General features: G+C 50.0%; 1 protein-coding gene across 2 annotated transcripts in view; it reads right to left on the reverse strand.

Annotated features, from left to right (window-relative positions):
* Positions 1-15,135, reverse strand: part of GALNT14 (polypeptide N-acetylgalactosaminyltransferase 14) — a 157,623-nt gene that overhangs the window by 105,033 nt on the left and 37,455 nt on the right. The gene's annotated exons all lie outside the window — the stretch shown is intronic.

Genomic DNA, 15,135 nt, shown 5'->3' on the forward strand with positions numbered 1-15,135 from the left:
TCAAAGGGAGATGGAGGAAGAATTCGCAACATCCTTCCCTGCTGTAAAGCACCCAGGAGCCTGACAGAAGCTAGAGGAGCGAGGCTGGGGCTTCGACAGCAGCCGTTACTCAGCGACTCTGCCCAAGGACTCCCAGTGGTTGCGAGGAGTGGGGGGTGGGGAGGTGGCATCCAGCCACCATTAAGGGTCCCTGTTTGCTTGTGAAAGAGAAACAAGGGGCTTATTTATGTCACTGGGGCTGAGCAAGCAGGGAAGGGGACCATGCAGGGAAGACTTTTATTAGAGCTCTTCCCCTCAGAAATGCTGACATGGGTTGGACAGAAACTATATCTCAGCCAAAACAAACTCATCCCAGCAGTCCCGGCGGAAAGATCAAATCAGCTGCAAATATGTGAACAGCACAGAGCAGCCTGCGGGGCTCGGTGCAGGTGGGCAGGGAGCCACCCTGTTGCTGCCACAGCCGCCTGCTTGAGGCCACCTGGCCCTATCCAGACCGGCCTAGCGGCTGGTGCCACACACTGCCACCCCCCCCCCCCAGGCTGGACCACTCTCCAGCAGCAGAAGAGAAATCAAGTCCCCGCAGGAAGCTGCCACACCTGTGGAAGCCCCAGGCCCAGGCCTAGGCCCCATTGGGCCAAGAAGTGGGGAGCCTGGGAGGGGCGTTGGCTGCAGCCCACTTTGCCCATGTCCCTGCTCAATGTGCTTAGACACCAGCCTTAACCTACTCGGGGCAGGGGACACCCACCCCGGCCGCACCAGTGATGCCATGAGATGCCGCTTCCCCCTCAGCCACAGCTTCTCCCGCCCAGCTATGCATCTCTCCACTCTGCCCCCAGCAGTCGTGGCATCACCCTTCCCTCAGGGACTCCATCCTCTGCTCCGACACCACCTCCCCCTGGCCCCAGGCAAGCAGATGTGTCCTGTCCCCCTCACCCAGTCACCAGCCATCCTCCTATTGCATGTTTTAAAAATTCTTACAGCACACCGCTTGGAAATCGCTGATCTAGGGAGACGCAGGCAGAAAGGCTGGGGATGCAGCTCCTTCACTCTGAGTCTGCTCTTGCCTCCTGTAGACGTGGGTTCTGTCTACATCAGCAACAAAGCTTAGGGGCCTCCACTTCCCATCCTGCCCCCAGCTCTGCCCAGAAAGGGATTCCAAGTCGTTCCCCAAACTGGAACCTGTGGTCAGGACCTTGGGGCCCAGCCCCGTAGGCACCTGTGTTCTGGCTGCTTAAGAAGGAAGCCAAAGGGCTGCACTCCAAGAAGGCCCATCACCGACGGCAAATTTGCTTTAAGTAGTAACAAAAGGTGCAGAGCTCCCCGCTTTGCCGCCCCACCCCACACTAGAGGCAGGCAGGGGTCACCTTCCGGCACACAGCAGCCCAGGACAATGGCGGGGCCCCTGGCCGTTTAGGACGATGCTGGATTATTCATCACGAAGTGGAAACCACCCAAGCATCCTCCACCTGATGAACAGGGGAGTAAAATGAGGCACGTCCATTCGAGGGAGTATTATTTGCCAATGATAAGGAATGATCTATGCCACAACATACACGGGCCTGGAAAACATTACGTGAGTAGAGAAGCCAGACATACAAGGCCACATAGTGTAAGATTCCATGTATATGACATGTCCAGAACAGACAAACCCATAGGCGGAAAGTAGATTAGTGGTCGCCAGGGACTGGGTAAGGGGCACGGGGAGTGGCTGCTGGTGGGAACAGGGTTTCTTCTGGGAGGATAAGGAATCTCTAAAATTAGGTGATGGTGATGGTGATGGTGGTGATGGTGATGGTGATGGTGGTGATGGTGATGGTGATGGTGATGGTGACGGTGATGTGATGGTGGTGGTGATGTGATGGTGGTGGTGATGTGATGGTGGTGGTGATGGTGATGTGATGGTGATGGTGATGGTGATGATGATGGTGATGTGATGGTGATGTGATGGTGATGTCGTGATGGTGATGTGATGGTGATGTGATGGTGATGTGATGGTGATGTCGTGATGGTGATGTCGTGATGGTGATGGTGGTGATGGTGATGTGATGGTGGCAGTGCTGTGATGGTGATGGTGATGTGATGGTGATGGTGATGGGGATGTGATGGTGATATGATGGTGATGTCGTGATGGTGATGGTGATGTGATGGTGATGTCGTGATGGTGATGTGATGTGATGTGATGGTGATGGTGATGTGATGGTGATGTGATGGTGATGTCGTGATGGTGATGTGATGGTGATGGTGATGGTGATTGTGATGGTGATGTCGTGATGGTGATGTCGTGATGGTGATGTCGTGATGGTGATGTCGTGATGGTGATGTGATGGTGATGGTGATGGTGATGTGATGGTTGCACAACCCCAGAACACACTAAAACCACTGAGCTGTCCACTTTATACGGGTGCATTTTGTGGTACGTGAATGACATCTCAATAAAGCGATTTTGGAAAAAATAAGATGATGCTGGGACTACCCCCTTCATGCTCATTTTTGGAGAGGGCCAGGGAGAAGGTGAGTGTCTCACAAGTAGAGTCAGGCTTTCTCTTGGTTCTTCACCACGAGGTCGCGCAAGGACAGCGGGGAGGTCTGTGCTTATTGTGTGGATTTGTCCATGGACAGCTTAGCCTGCTTCTGCCCCTAACCACCACCTACAGTTACGTTCCAAGCACTTCGCCTGTATCTCCTCATTTACTCTGCATGGTAGCTCCATAAAGTAGGTGTTTTTATCCCCACTTCCCAAACGGGGAATGGGCTCACCGAGAGGTTAACCGGGATGCCTCAGCAGGGACAGGCCAGCCCTGAGCGCTGGTGCTCGGGCGGCACTCAGGCAGTCCCTCCAGAACCTTCCCTCTTCCGCCTGCCGTGACCCTGGCAGAGTTCACGGCAGGCAGCCCGGGGCCGTGCCCACCCGCGGCGCAGGACCCCAGCTTCCCAGATGCCCACCCGGCAATAAAAACTGAACTCGCAATCGGAAGGTGTCTTTCCCTTCCCGAGAGGCCTGGGGAAACGACGAGATGGATTTCGTTTTAAATGACCGTCCACTGTTGTGTGTGATCGCTCTTTGGTTTTATCTAATCCTCCTCAGCTCCCGTTACTGCTGTCATTTGTCTCCCCGCCCGATGGGGGTGATGAACTGCCTTGCTGGGTGAGAAGCGGGCGCTGCGACAGGGAGGAGAGGAATCCATCAGTGCCGGCCGGACCCGGGGGGTGGGGGGGAGATGGCTTAATCAACCCACCAGCAGAGCCAGTCTTTCCGCCACCCACCCGCACCTCCCCTGAATTCCACAAAGCAGCCTCCAAGAACCTCTGGGAAGAAAGAGACGAAATGTAAGCCACCGGCTGAGTGAAGTCCCTTCCCTGAAAGGCCCTGCCACCACATGGTGGGACACAGAGTCTAATCCTGAATTCTTCCTCCCCAGGTGAACTGGGACCTGCTCCACTGACCCACTCATTCACCCAGCACCTGTCACAAATTCAGTTTGGACCCAGCATTGGCCAGCATCCTGAAAGGAGCCCCTAATCAAACCTAGGAGATCAGCTTGGATAATCTAGGTTTAATCTAGGTTATAAAGGGTCCCAAAGTTCCTCTAAAAATGGAAGGAATCCAGAAATGGCAACACCACACAGGCCGTGCCCAAGCTGTCCTGTCCTCAGAAACAGAGGTTTATATTCCCCTGGTGGGTCCCTCACTCAAAGGCCATCTTCTTCCACCTGCCCATCTAACACTGAACTTTAACAGGCTTGCAGTTAGGCTCCAAAAGCCCCGTGATTCATTCATTTTCACCAGCCTGAAAAGGCCTTGGCAGCCATTTATTTATCAGTGAGCTTGAGGAGAGGCGCTGCCAGGCATGAGTTGGAGCAGCCAAAACAAGCAATGCTGTAAACCACGTGTCTAATTTTAATTTGGAATCCTATATCCTGAAGTCTGAATTTTTCTCCGGTGCATCCAAGTTCCAGTATGTAGCAACTGCCCAAATCACTGAGTTGGTGGGGCAATCAGATCCTTTGTCCAAGTGCAAAAATGCAGATGTGGAAGTTGGGTAATTTGATGTTTGAGGGATGAAGAGAGGCTGGCCCTGCTCAAGGCTGGGCACTGTGCTTGCAGGAGCAGTAAGAGCTATCATTATTAGCAGAGAGATACCAGGGCTTCCTTGGACTTGGAGAAAGGTAGAACCAGGGTCAACCAAGGATACCCATCATGAGTCTGAGTTCTCCCTGCACTTGACCTTCTACAGCTATTCCTTGAACAAAGTCCAGAGGACACTAGAGCATAATAGAGAGCCAATGATCTCTGGAGACAGCCACTTGGACCTGAAGTCAAGGGTAGACAGAGAAGCTTTGTTCAGAAACTGGTGTCAGGTGACATCGTTTCCCTCATTACAGCTGTTCTCTTCCCTACCCACCCAGGCAGGGAGGGGTCCCTGCAGCCATTGCCTCAGTGATGGAGGCCCTGAAGGTTGACTCTGGGGGTCCCCAGCCAGCCTCTCCTGCCTTACAGGATTACCTGGCTCACCCGGTCCCAGGAATCATCCCCACAGCATCCAAGCTGCATCCCCCACCCACTTTCTCCTCACTTGACCTGATAGTCTGCAGCTCCCTCCCTCTCACCCATGGCCTCCTCTGAATTCTGGAATCTCCCTCTCCCTTCAGATCTCTCAGTGGGTTTCTGGACCATGAAGTAGGACTGGCTACATAACCAATAGGGCCCAGTACAAAATGAAAATGCAGGCTCCTGTTCAAAAATCCCAAAGAATTTCAACAGGGCAACAGCAGATGCGAGACCAAGCACGGTGCAACAGCAGGAGCCACCTGCCCAGGCAGTCGGCGTGCTCTGGGGGCTGTCCTGGCACAGGTCTGGCCTGGAGGTGCTCATCAGCACCCAGCTACCACCAGAGGAGACAGTGCCCAGGGGACAGCAAGGACTGCAGTGGGGGGACCACCATGTGTGGGAGAAAGGAGAGGGCATCAGGGAGGGGCCAGGAAGGGAGGTATGACAGAAACACATGGAAGAACACATGAACCTCAAGCAGAGGGGAGCATTTCAGGGTGGAAGGGCTGAAGGCAGGTCTCCAATCTGTGCTGTGCAGAGGGGCTGGGGCAGAGGGCAGAGAAGGAGCTCACTTACCCTCCCTTGCTTCCAGTCTCCTTCCTCCACCATGTGTATTTTACACACACACACACACACACACACACACACATATGTCCAATGCATATTTTTCCCTCTGCACCCATTTCTTTGTTCCTTCATTGCTTTCTTCTCTCTCTCATTCTCACCTTCTTCTGGCCCCCTGGCCTGGCCTCTCTTGGTCCTCTCCCTGCCCTGCCTCTTTCCTTCTCTTTTTCTTTCTTTTCCTTACATAATCCCTGCTTTGTTTTGCTTGGGAAACTCTGCCTTCCCTTACTGGACTCATAGACTCATAGGCTAGGCCTCCTGGAGCTGAAGGAGACCTAGAGGACATGGGTCCCACCACAAGCAGACACATCCATCCCTCCAACAGGATCCCTCACCTCAGTGCACAGGGACAAAAGGACTTCCCTCTCAGCCCTCTAGATGGAGCAAGAGGGTGAGGGAAGCTATGTGCACTAGGACACCACGCAGAGATGTGCCTGCTGGATGGGGTGACACAGGCCACCAGACTCCAGTCCAACGCTCCTTCCATTGACCACACGTGGCCCCTGCCCAGCACTGGGTGCACTGGTTGTCTACACGTCTATTTCAGCCCTAAACTCTCGACACTTCATGGTACACTGGCTTTCGCTCTGAAACAGCTGAGTGTTGGGAGCACGGAATACGTGGTAAACCAAACTGTCAAGGTCACAGGAAATACCAGGAACTGCAGGGGCCAGGCCGCTTTTACTGGGAAAGCCCCTCCCCCAATTGCTTGAGGGATGGCAGCAAGCGGTTGCTCAAGAATAGCTGCTAAGGGCTTCTGACCAGGAGGCAAACAGCCCCAGCTCCAACACTAACCAGCCGCAGGACCTTGGACAAAATCTTGAGCCACTCTATGCTCCAGACTCATCTGCCAAATGGAATGTTAATGGGACCCACTCCGTGGGGGTTTTACAAGGTTAGGTAACATACAACTTTGCCCTGTGGCTGGCACATTACATGCACTCGGTACACGTTATTATAAAGATGGGACTTAAATACAAATGTTGCATCTAGCTGTGTGCAGGTGTTGGTCCAGGCACAGGGGATACAGTGGTCAAGAAAAGAGGCCCAGACTCCGCCCTCTTGGAGCCAGCGTTGCAGTGGAGGAGACACGCAAGTCATGGATAAATTATCTCTGCTAGGAAGAAAAATAAAGCAAATTCGGGGGCTAGAGTACAAGGGAGGAGCAACGTGGGGTGGAACCTGCGTTCCACTGCCACACAGGCCCTCTGCCTTACCCAGGGCTGGCTGCTCATCTGCCCGTATATTACTTGCATTTTCTGCACAAAATCATCATTGGAATTTACACTGTGAACAGCTGCCATGAGTTGGGGACTTGCGAGAGGCAAATGTGGATGAGGAATGACGCTGAGCTGCAGGGGAAGCAGGTAAGGGAGGGCCAGAGGTCACTGCAGGGGAGGACTCGGGTCTAAAGGAGAGTGTCTGCGCCTAGTGTACTGAGCAGAGAACGCAGCCTGCAGTCAGTCCGGGTCCCACCCTCAGCTGTGTGGCCTTGGAAAGTCACTTGACCTCCCAAGTCTGAGACTCCTCATCCATAAAACAAAGCCACGGGGACAGTCGCTATGAGCATTAATGAGAGCACATAGGCAGAGCTTGGCACAGAATAGAGGTTCCACTGTCCCCACACCTCTTTCACTTGCAAATGTGTCACTGAATCTCTGAGCCTGCACCCTCCATCCACCTAGAAGCTACTCCAAAAGGCTTGCTGATTGATATGCAAACTTCGGAAACCGTCTCCGAACAGTGTCTCTGCACTGAAGCAGACTGTGTGTCCCAGCTGGCCCTCCCAGTGTCTGAGAAACAGAGAGGAGCATCGGAGAGAGGCTGGGCTGCACCGTGCCCAGCCCCGAGTGACAGTGTGTTTACGAGAGCTCTCAGGGCTGCTGCTCCTCACATGCCTCCGGATGATCTGCTGCGCCGGGCCTGGCAGGCTGCTCCTGCGCCTCTCACTGTCCGGCTGATTACTGAATCACAAAGGCAGGCAGGAAGTTCAAGGCCCATGGTAGGAGGACCTCCCTCTGAGGGCGCTGGGCTCTGGGGCTCTGGAAGATTCTACGCAGGCTTTCATGAGATAGGGAGAGAAACCTTTCTAAAGTGCCCTACAAACAGCTCCAGCAGCCGCCAGATCCATGATACCAGGGACCCCATCTGGCATTCCCCAGGGAGTTCCCCGTGCCTAGCACAGTGCCTGGCATTCGATAAATACTTACTGAGTGAGTGAGCTGGCCTGTCCATCTACCTGGCGACCTAACAAGAGCACACGCAGGTCACTGATGGACCAGAGAACCACAGTGTGCAAAGAACAGCTGGGAAAATTAAGAAAGAAGTTGAGCAGGGGCAGGTAGGGACATTGTGCTGCCCTCATCTATTTATGTATTTATCTATTTACTCATTTATCTATTTCTTTTTAAAGAATATGTTTTTATTGATTTGAGAGAGAGAGGAAGGGAGAGGGAGACAGAGAAAAACATCGATGAGAGAGAAACATCGGTCAGCTGCCTCCTGCATGCACCCCACTGGGGGGTCAAGCCTGTAACCTGGGCATGTACCCTAACTGGGAATCAAACTAGATTCATGAGATGATGCCCAACCAACTAAGCCACACAGGCCAGGGCCCACCCACATCTATTTAGAGGACTGTTCTTTTCAAGGCTCTCATTCATTGAGCACCCACTACAGTCAGGCCCCATGCAATGCAATCCCTCTAACAAGCCTTCGAGGTCTATTTTGTTACTTATTTTTCTGTACAAGCAAACAGATCCAAAGAAGTTCAGTGAGTGGCCCAGGAGCATGTACCTCGTAGGTGACAGGAGAAGATGCAGACTCGTGGTCTGTCCAAAGCTCCCTGTTTTAGACCAACTCTGCTCCTATGAATACCCTCTCCTCACCTCCTCTTAGCCCACCATCCTCTGATGATCCTCCTTCTCTGAGAGGCCCATTGAGCAGCAAACAGTGGGAGGGGGAGGGGTTCTGTAGCGATGACCATGTAGGATGAGGTCAACACATCTCTCTGTGACAGCACTGTTAAGGGACTGATGTAAATGCAAAAGAAATACCAGGGGTGTGTGTGTGAGTGCATATACACAGGTTTACACATACATACATATACAGTGGCCTCAGGAGACTCATAATCTTTTTGAGAAAACAGGAAACAATAAATAATGCAATAATACTGTCTTATTGATTTAGACAGTAAGAACCGTATGTCGGGTAACTATATGATTTGTCATCCAAACTGGAACACTCTTAAGGAGGCACTGCTCATCCCTGCTCACCACTGCCCTGCGACAATAGATGTAAATGGGACTGGCCAAGGTGACCCAGGACATAAGGTCACCTAAGGTAGGTAGATGGTCATCAGCCCGAGCCAAACTTATGCAGACTCAGCTTTCATGTGTCCCATACAAGTGCTGGCTTCTGCATAGGGCCACCCTAGCCCTTACGACACCAGCACTAATGATTACTGGTGTTATCTGTGTTACTATAGCAACAATCTTTATAATAATTGCAGCTTCTATTAACTGGTTACTCCAGATAGTGCACTAAGCATTATAAACATCATCTCCTTTCACTCTCACAATAAGAGGGAAGCAGATCCATTTTACAGATGAGTAAAATGGGACAACACGTTTACGTTAAGTGACATGCTCAGTGGCCACAGAAGTGAGTATTCGAACCTACGACTGGATTTAAAGGACCTCATCTTAATTATAAACTGTTGGTTCTCTCACTCTTCATTTTCACCAGGATTTCTCACAAAGGCCACAAATCCAATGTACAGCCCCACCTGTCATACCCATAGCTCGTCTCCGTCATCGCAGGCAGTTTCTCTCCCTAATTTTAACACGTGTCTCCCTCTTTACCATCTATCCTTTTTTCCCCTTCAATTATCTAAGAAAATACTTTTCCTTCTCTCTAAATATTTCTTTCACCATCTCCATTCTTGTTGCAAACCTCCCAGGACACTAGCTAATCCTGTTTGATAGGCCTAAGAGTTCCTTTATGAAGGCAAATGAAAGCCTAAGTTATAAGATAAAATTTAAAATAATAAACAGTTATATCATTCCATAATGACATAAAAAGTGCCCCGAAGTCCCCTTTCGCAATCCCCAGAAATCTTTATTTACCTCTTTATCTGCCTTTAACTGAATCAACTTTCCCCTGAGTACCAGCAAAACACACACATTTCTCACTCAATTTCTTCGCCTTCAGTTTTCATCCCACAGTTAGCAGGGTAGTCACATCACAACCTCTTTTCATTGCACATGGGTCGTATTTCAGGCACAGTCTGGGTGGAAAGGCTATGGGGGGCTGGCCCAGGAACCGGACCAGGATTTCTCATGTTGTACCCACAGGGAAATGTGTACCAGGCCACAGATGGAGTTGTGGGGCCCAATCCCGGGAATGGAAGAGACCAGGGCGGCCAAGATGCTGAGGCAATCAATGTGGAAGGAAACAGTTCAAGTCAGGAGTTGAGGCCAGTGCTCTGTCATCCTAGAGGCGCCAACGCTGAGAAGGGGGGGGGGGGTGTTATCCTGAGAAAAGACCGCTCCAGTGGAGACAGAGCTCATTCTGAAGTGAGGCGGCTGGAAAAAAGGCCCGGACCAATTACATTCATTAGTCAACAGGGACTACCACCAAAAAGTAGCAGGCATAAGAGACTGCAGGGAAAGTTCAGGCTCATTAGAAAGAGAGAACTTGAATGGTAATGACCCTGCTCAACAACTTTCAAAGTTTCAGCAAGGTTTTGAAAATGGTAATTAGCTTTGATAACATTAGATCATCATAAGTTCCCTGGTCTGCCCCTCAACTCCCATCTTAATCGGCCCATCCCTCATTAAAGGAACACAAATTGATAAGAAAACCTTATTGTTTTAAAGGTTACCAGGAAATTGTGTCCAGAATTAAAGCCAACTAAATGAGTTTAGAATAAAAGGTCTAAGTCTGAATTTCTCATCAAAGCAGTCCTGGGAGGATTTGGCCCACTAAAGGTTTCTCTTCCCACTCCTGGACCCTGTTCAAACCAGCTCCTCTTACCCTGTACCACGCCCAGCTGCCCATGAACTTTCCTGGGCCAAGGCCTGCAGGAGTGCCAGAACTGGGGGATCGCAGGCCCTGGAGGCCACGCAGCCCACTGGGGACAGAGTGTTCACTCATGGCAAAGGTTAAGAAGCTGGACAGCATGCTGAGACCACTAAGACAAGCAACAGGGAATGACAGGGCATGAGATCAAGACACAGGACAAGACACAAGCCTGGGAGAACTTGGGTGTGGAAAAAGAGCAGGGCCAACAGACCAGAGGAGCACAGGGCTGCAAACCCAGGCACCTTTGGGTCCACTGGGGCAGGAAGCAGGGAAGGGGACACCCTTGGTGCACAAGCCCATCTCAAGGCCTAGGAGGGGGAGCAGGGGAGTTACAAAGGGGTGCTGGGGTGGGGTTCTGAGTGATATGGGTGGGCCCAGACCACTGCTACAGACCATTTCCAAAAAACTAAGAAATGGAAATGCATGCCATGATGTTTGGCTCAGGTAAATAGACCTTTGGGAAACCAACTTGTCTGAACCAAAAGCCATAGCCCAGGCTCCATGTCAAGAGGGAAGTCAATGGACAGGGAGAACTGCTCTACCATACATCTAGGGATAACTGCTTCTGGATGAGGCTCCCACCAACCAGCAAAGTGGCTGTGTCAGCAGGAGCTTTGCACAGGCTTCCTTAGCTCCCATTCTGGGCACAGGCGTCTTTAGCTCCCATTCTGGGCATGTCTCTCAGCTCCCATCACAGCTACTCTCTCTGGTGGTCACCTGGGCTCTCAGGGTACTGCTCCAGCCTCCAGCACGCCTGGATTTGGCCAGTCTCCTGCAACCTGGTGCCGCACAGGTTGGCTTAGGCAGGTATGAGCTCTGTAAGCATGGGATCCCTTCTTGAAGGGTATGCAGTGTGCACATTAATGAATATGGGGCATGGAGTAAAATCAGAGCTGACCAAAATGATTTTTTAAAATATAACAGAACACAGAGAAGTAGGATATACAGTGAATTATAACTCAGGAGAGTTGGGCCACCTGCAAGGTGAATTATGTACATTACCTGACACCTTAAAACCAGCATGGGAGACCAAACACAACACATTACCCTGAATAATAGGGAGACTAGGATTGCCAGGTATAAAACAGGGTGCCCAGTCAAGGTTTTAGTGTAAGTATGTCCCATGAAAATTTTGGTACATATTTATACTAAAAACATATCCATTGTTTATCTGAAATTCAAATTTAATTGGGTGTCCCCTATTTTTATTTGCTAAATCTGGCACCCCTGCTGGAGAAGCATGTGGTGCCCATTCCACACCCAGGCTCTAAGTGCAGCTCTATGAACGCCCAGAAAAGGACAGTTGCAAATGAACAAAAGTCAGATGTTTGTATAGACACTCGTATGAAAAAAATCATTGCTTTCCAGAAGATGAAGACCAAGAGAAAATACCCAAATCCAAGCATGATTTATTACAGGAAATACCCTGTTCTGGGAAACAGAGTACATGGTTTTTCGTCCCAGGCTTGTGACCTACACAAGTCCCTTAATTTTTACATTAAAGGGTTACTTTGAGGACAGGATGAGAAAATTGGTTTGTTCTTTCCAACCTTAAAATGTTATGCTTTTCTATTCAATTAGAACTATATGAACAGGGTGAAAACTAATGTATTCATGTTCCAAGACCTAGAAAAACAAAACTAGAGGGAACCCGAGAAATGCAGGTGCTGTGTTTTCTTTTTAAACGTATCACCTCACATAGTTACCTTTTTGGTAGAACAATTAAGATCTACTCAGCACATTTCAAGTATACAATATAGTATTATAGCTACAGTCACCACGCTGTACATTTCCAAAAGTTATTCACCCTTCATAATGGAAACTCTGGCCAATAGCACCCCACTTTCACATCCCCCCGGCTTCTATGAGTTTGAATGTTTTAGATTCCACTTATAAGTGAGATAATGCAGTATTTCTCTTTCTGTGTCTGGCTTATCTCACCTAATGCCTTCCAGGTTCATCCAGGTTGTTACAAATGGCAAGATTTCCGTCTTTCAAAAGGCTGAATAATATTTCAGTGTGTGTGTGTGTGTGTGTGTGTGTGTGTGTATCACATTTTCTATACCCACTCATCTATAGATAAATATTTGACTTCCCAGCAGGCAGAGAATGTATGTGGAGATGATGTCATGGGCTGAAGCCGAAACAGGCTCAGAAAAGACAGAGGTCAACCCATAAACTCAAGTAAGTTATTTGGGCCTCAAATGTTGTATGGGGTCCATCCCAAACATTCTGAGGCTGAGAGAAGGGAAGAGAAGCTGTCCTTCATAAGACTGCCATAGCTAAGACTGTGACTGAGTCCAAAAGTGAGTCTTAACATGTTTGGTTGTTGTGAAAACACTTTCTCAAAATAAAATCCACTGATCCCAGTGAAGACAATCTGTCCCAGATAGAGTAAAGCTCAATTAATCATGAAAGATGCTTATAAGGCTTCCAGAAGTTCACACCAATGGCTGGCGGAAGTCAAGCACATGGATTCTCAACAATGATTAAAAGGAATATCAAGTTGGTGTGATCACAACTATTTCTTCTCTACACTTGCAAGAAAGAGTGTCTCCCAAGGAAGACTCAGTCTAAATTTAAACAATCATTTGGGAACTACAAAAGTAGAAAAGCTTACTTCTCTTTTCTAATACATAAAGAAGCAGAAATGAAAGGTAAACACTCTTGTTAATGCCGAAATAGAATATTATAAGTGTTTGGGGTTGGATCTGCCCAAAACAGTCTAATCCATCTCAGCAAAAACACATTTTTACCCTTACAGGGGGAAGAAAAAAAAAGGTAAACAATCAAAGGTGCACATGCTTATTTTGTTGGGGGAATTATACACATTTGTTTGATTAGCTTTGGTAAATAAAATAACCAAGTCATCACTCAAGACTCAGACATGGCTGCAAAATTGATTCAACGAAATGTCAAAATAAATCACAGCTTAAAAATGCATGGTACGTAACTCCTAAAAATGAAAACCACATCTATCTCTGTCAGAGTTTGGGAGACTGTGCATTAAAATTATAGCAAAAATAACTGCATTTTTGAAGGGAAAATATTGATTTAATCGACTCCTCCTGGCTAGTCATTCAAATCATGATCTGAATCAATCTGATTTTAATTGACCCCACCCTATCCAAAAGTCACTGATACATGCTTTCGCAGTGCATGATGTTATTTTCAGTGGTCTATTTGTCTGCCTCGTTATAGATGCTCAGACTGATAGAAAAAGAGCTGTGCTCCCCGTGCCACACCAACAGAGCAGGGAGCAGAGGCTTCTGCAAACTTAGACCAGTTGCAGATAATCCCAGCGAGGCCGACCAAGCACCAACTATAATTACTAAGCGACTGAGCAGGCACAGGTCAAGGCAGCCAGGCGGGATCCAAGGTACGGGTGTAAAGGCCAAGCCTCAGCGACAGAAGTTCAAGGCGACACTCCAGGCTCTCATAGAATTCTGGAATGGAGGTCAGGAACGAGGCTGCCTCAGTCACAAAGGGCTGCAGTACCCAGCGGGTCCCGGCCGCAGGAGAGGCTGAGAGCCGAGACCAGGACCAGGCAGAGGTGCGGCAGAAACCAGGTCTGAGAGCCAGGGGATTAGAGGAGCCCCTGCGGAAGGCTGTCCTGACGCCGAAAACATGAGTTGGAGATACAAGGAAATAGAGTCATGCAGAGGTTGACCAGATGAATTAACCACAACCTCTGCCTCAGCTTCCCAAAGAGGATTATCGACCTCCTAAAGATTTTATAGAGTGTGTATGTCTCAACTGGGCACATGGGAAGCGCTCAATATTGGTTATTACCAACAATGACGACAAGAATGAAGGGAAAAAAACGACGTTCCCTGCTAGTGGGACCAAGTATGCAGTCTGTGCAGGATTGAGGGGTCCTAGGGTTCAGGACATTCAGAACTAAAGCTAGTAAGAGCCGGGCAAACCGGGATGGTGGGCTCCTCCCCAGCACTGGGCCGGGACTGATCACAGAGCCCGGGGTGGGTGGACCTGCAGGTGGGCTGAAGAGCCCTGAGCTGTGGGGATCAGAGGTCAGTGGAGGCAGGGAGCCCAGCATCACTTCTTGGGTGGAAAGCTGAGTTTTCTTATTCGAGGATCATTGTCTGGCTTTTCTCTTCAAGGCACCTGGTGAAGGGAACGTTGTGAATCGATGACTGTTAACGAGCTGCCCGATCTAATCATTTCCTCCAGTCAGTTCCAGTTACAGAAAACAGAACAAAGTGGGGGGACAGTGAGGAAGCCAGGTCCGGCCCTGCCAGGGACCACCGAGTTTCACCTGAGCTCCCCACCCTTCACCGTGTTTAAGCTCCACCCAGGGCCTCACTCAGGGGCCTGGCAGGTGGTGGGCACCTAGCCCACGGGCACAGCATCTGATAAGCTGGTGGTAGGGTAAGGATTCCAATCTGCCACCTCCTTGGACGTGTCTCTGCAGAAAGGTATAGGCGCTTGGCGCGAATCACTATCAGGGAGCCATGGTTCAGCGGGAAGGCCCTGCTCTCTGTCCCACGTGGTCAGGCCCAAGGACTTGCCCAAAACCCTGACCCCAGACTCTACATGTGACCTGAGGCAAGGGCACTTACGCAATCTTCGGTCCCTACTCCCTCTCCTGCTGCTGGTGAATCTTAAAGCTGGGATCAGGACGGGCCTGCAGGGCATCTGGTGAGAGGCTGCTGGTAGAGGGTTGGGGTTGGGGGTGGATTGAGGAGCAGGATTTCTAGAGGCTGCAGATTCAGAGCAGAGCAGGGGAGAAAGCACACCGGATCCGCAGCCAAAGCCTGCCCGCTTAGCATCCCCCAAGTTCAGCTTCCACTAACACCTGCTGGCCAGGCACCAGGAGCAGCCTCTGCGTGAGGCACTTTCTCAAAGTCTGTCCTCAC

This window comes from Miniopterus schreibersii, assembly GCF_964146895.1.
Source record: "Miniopterus schreibersii genome assembly, chromosome: 13".
In the NCBI taxonomy this organism is placed as follows: Eukaryota; Metazoa; Chordata; class Mammalia; order Chiroptera; family Miniopteridae; genus Miniopterus; species Miniopterus schreibersii.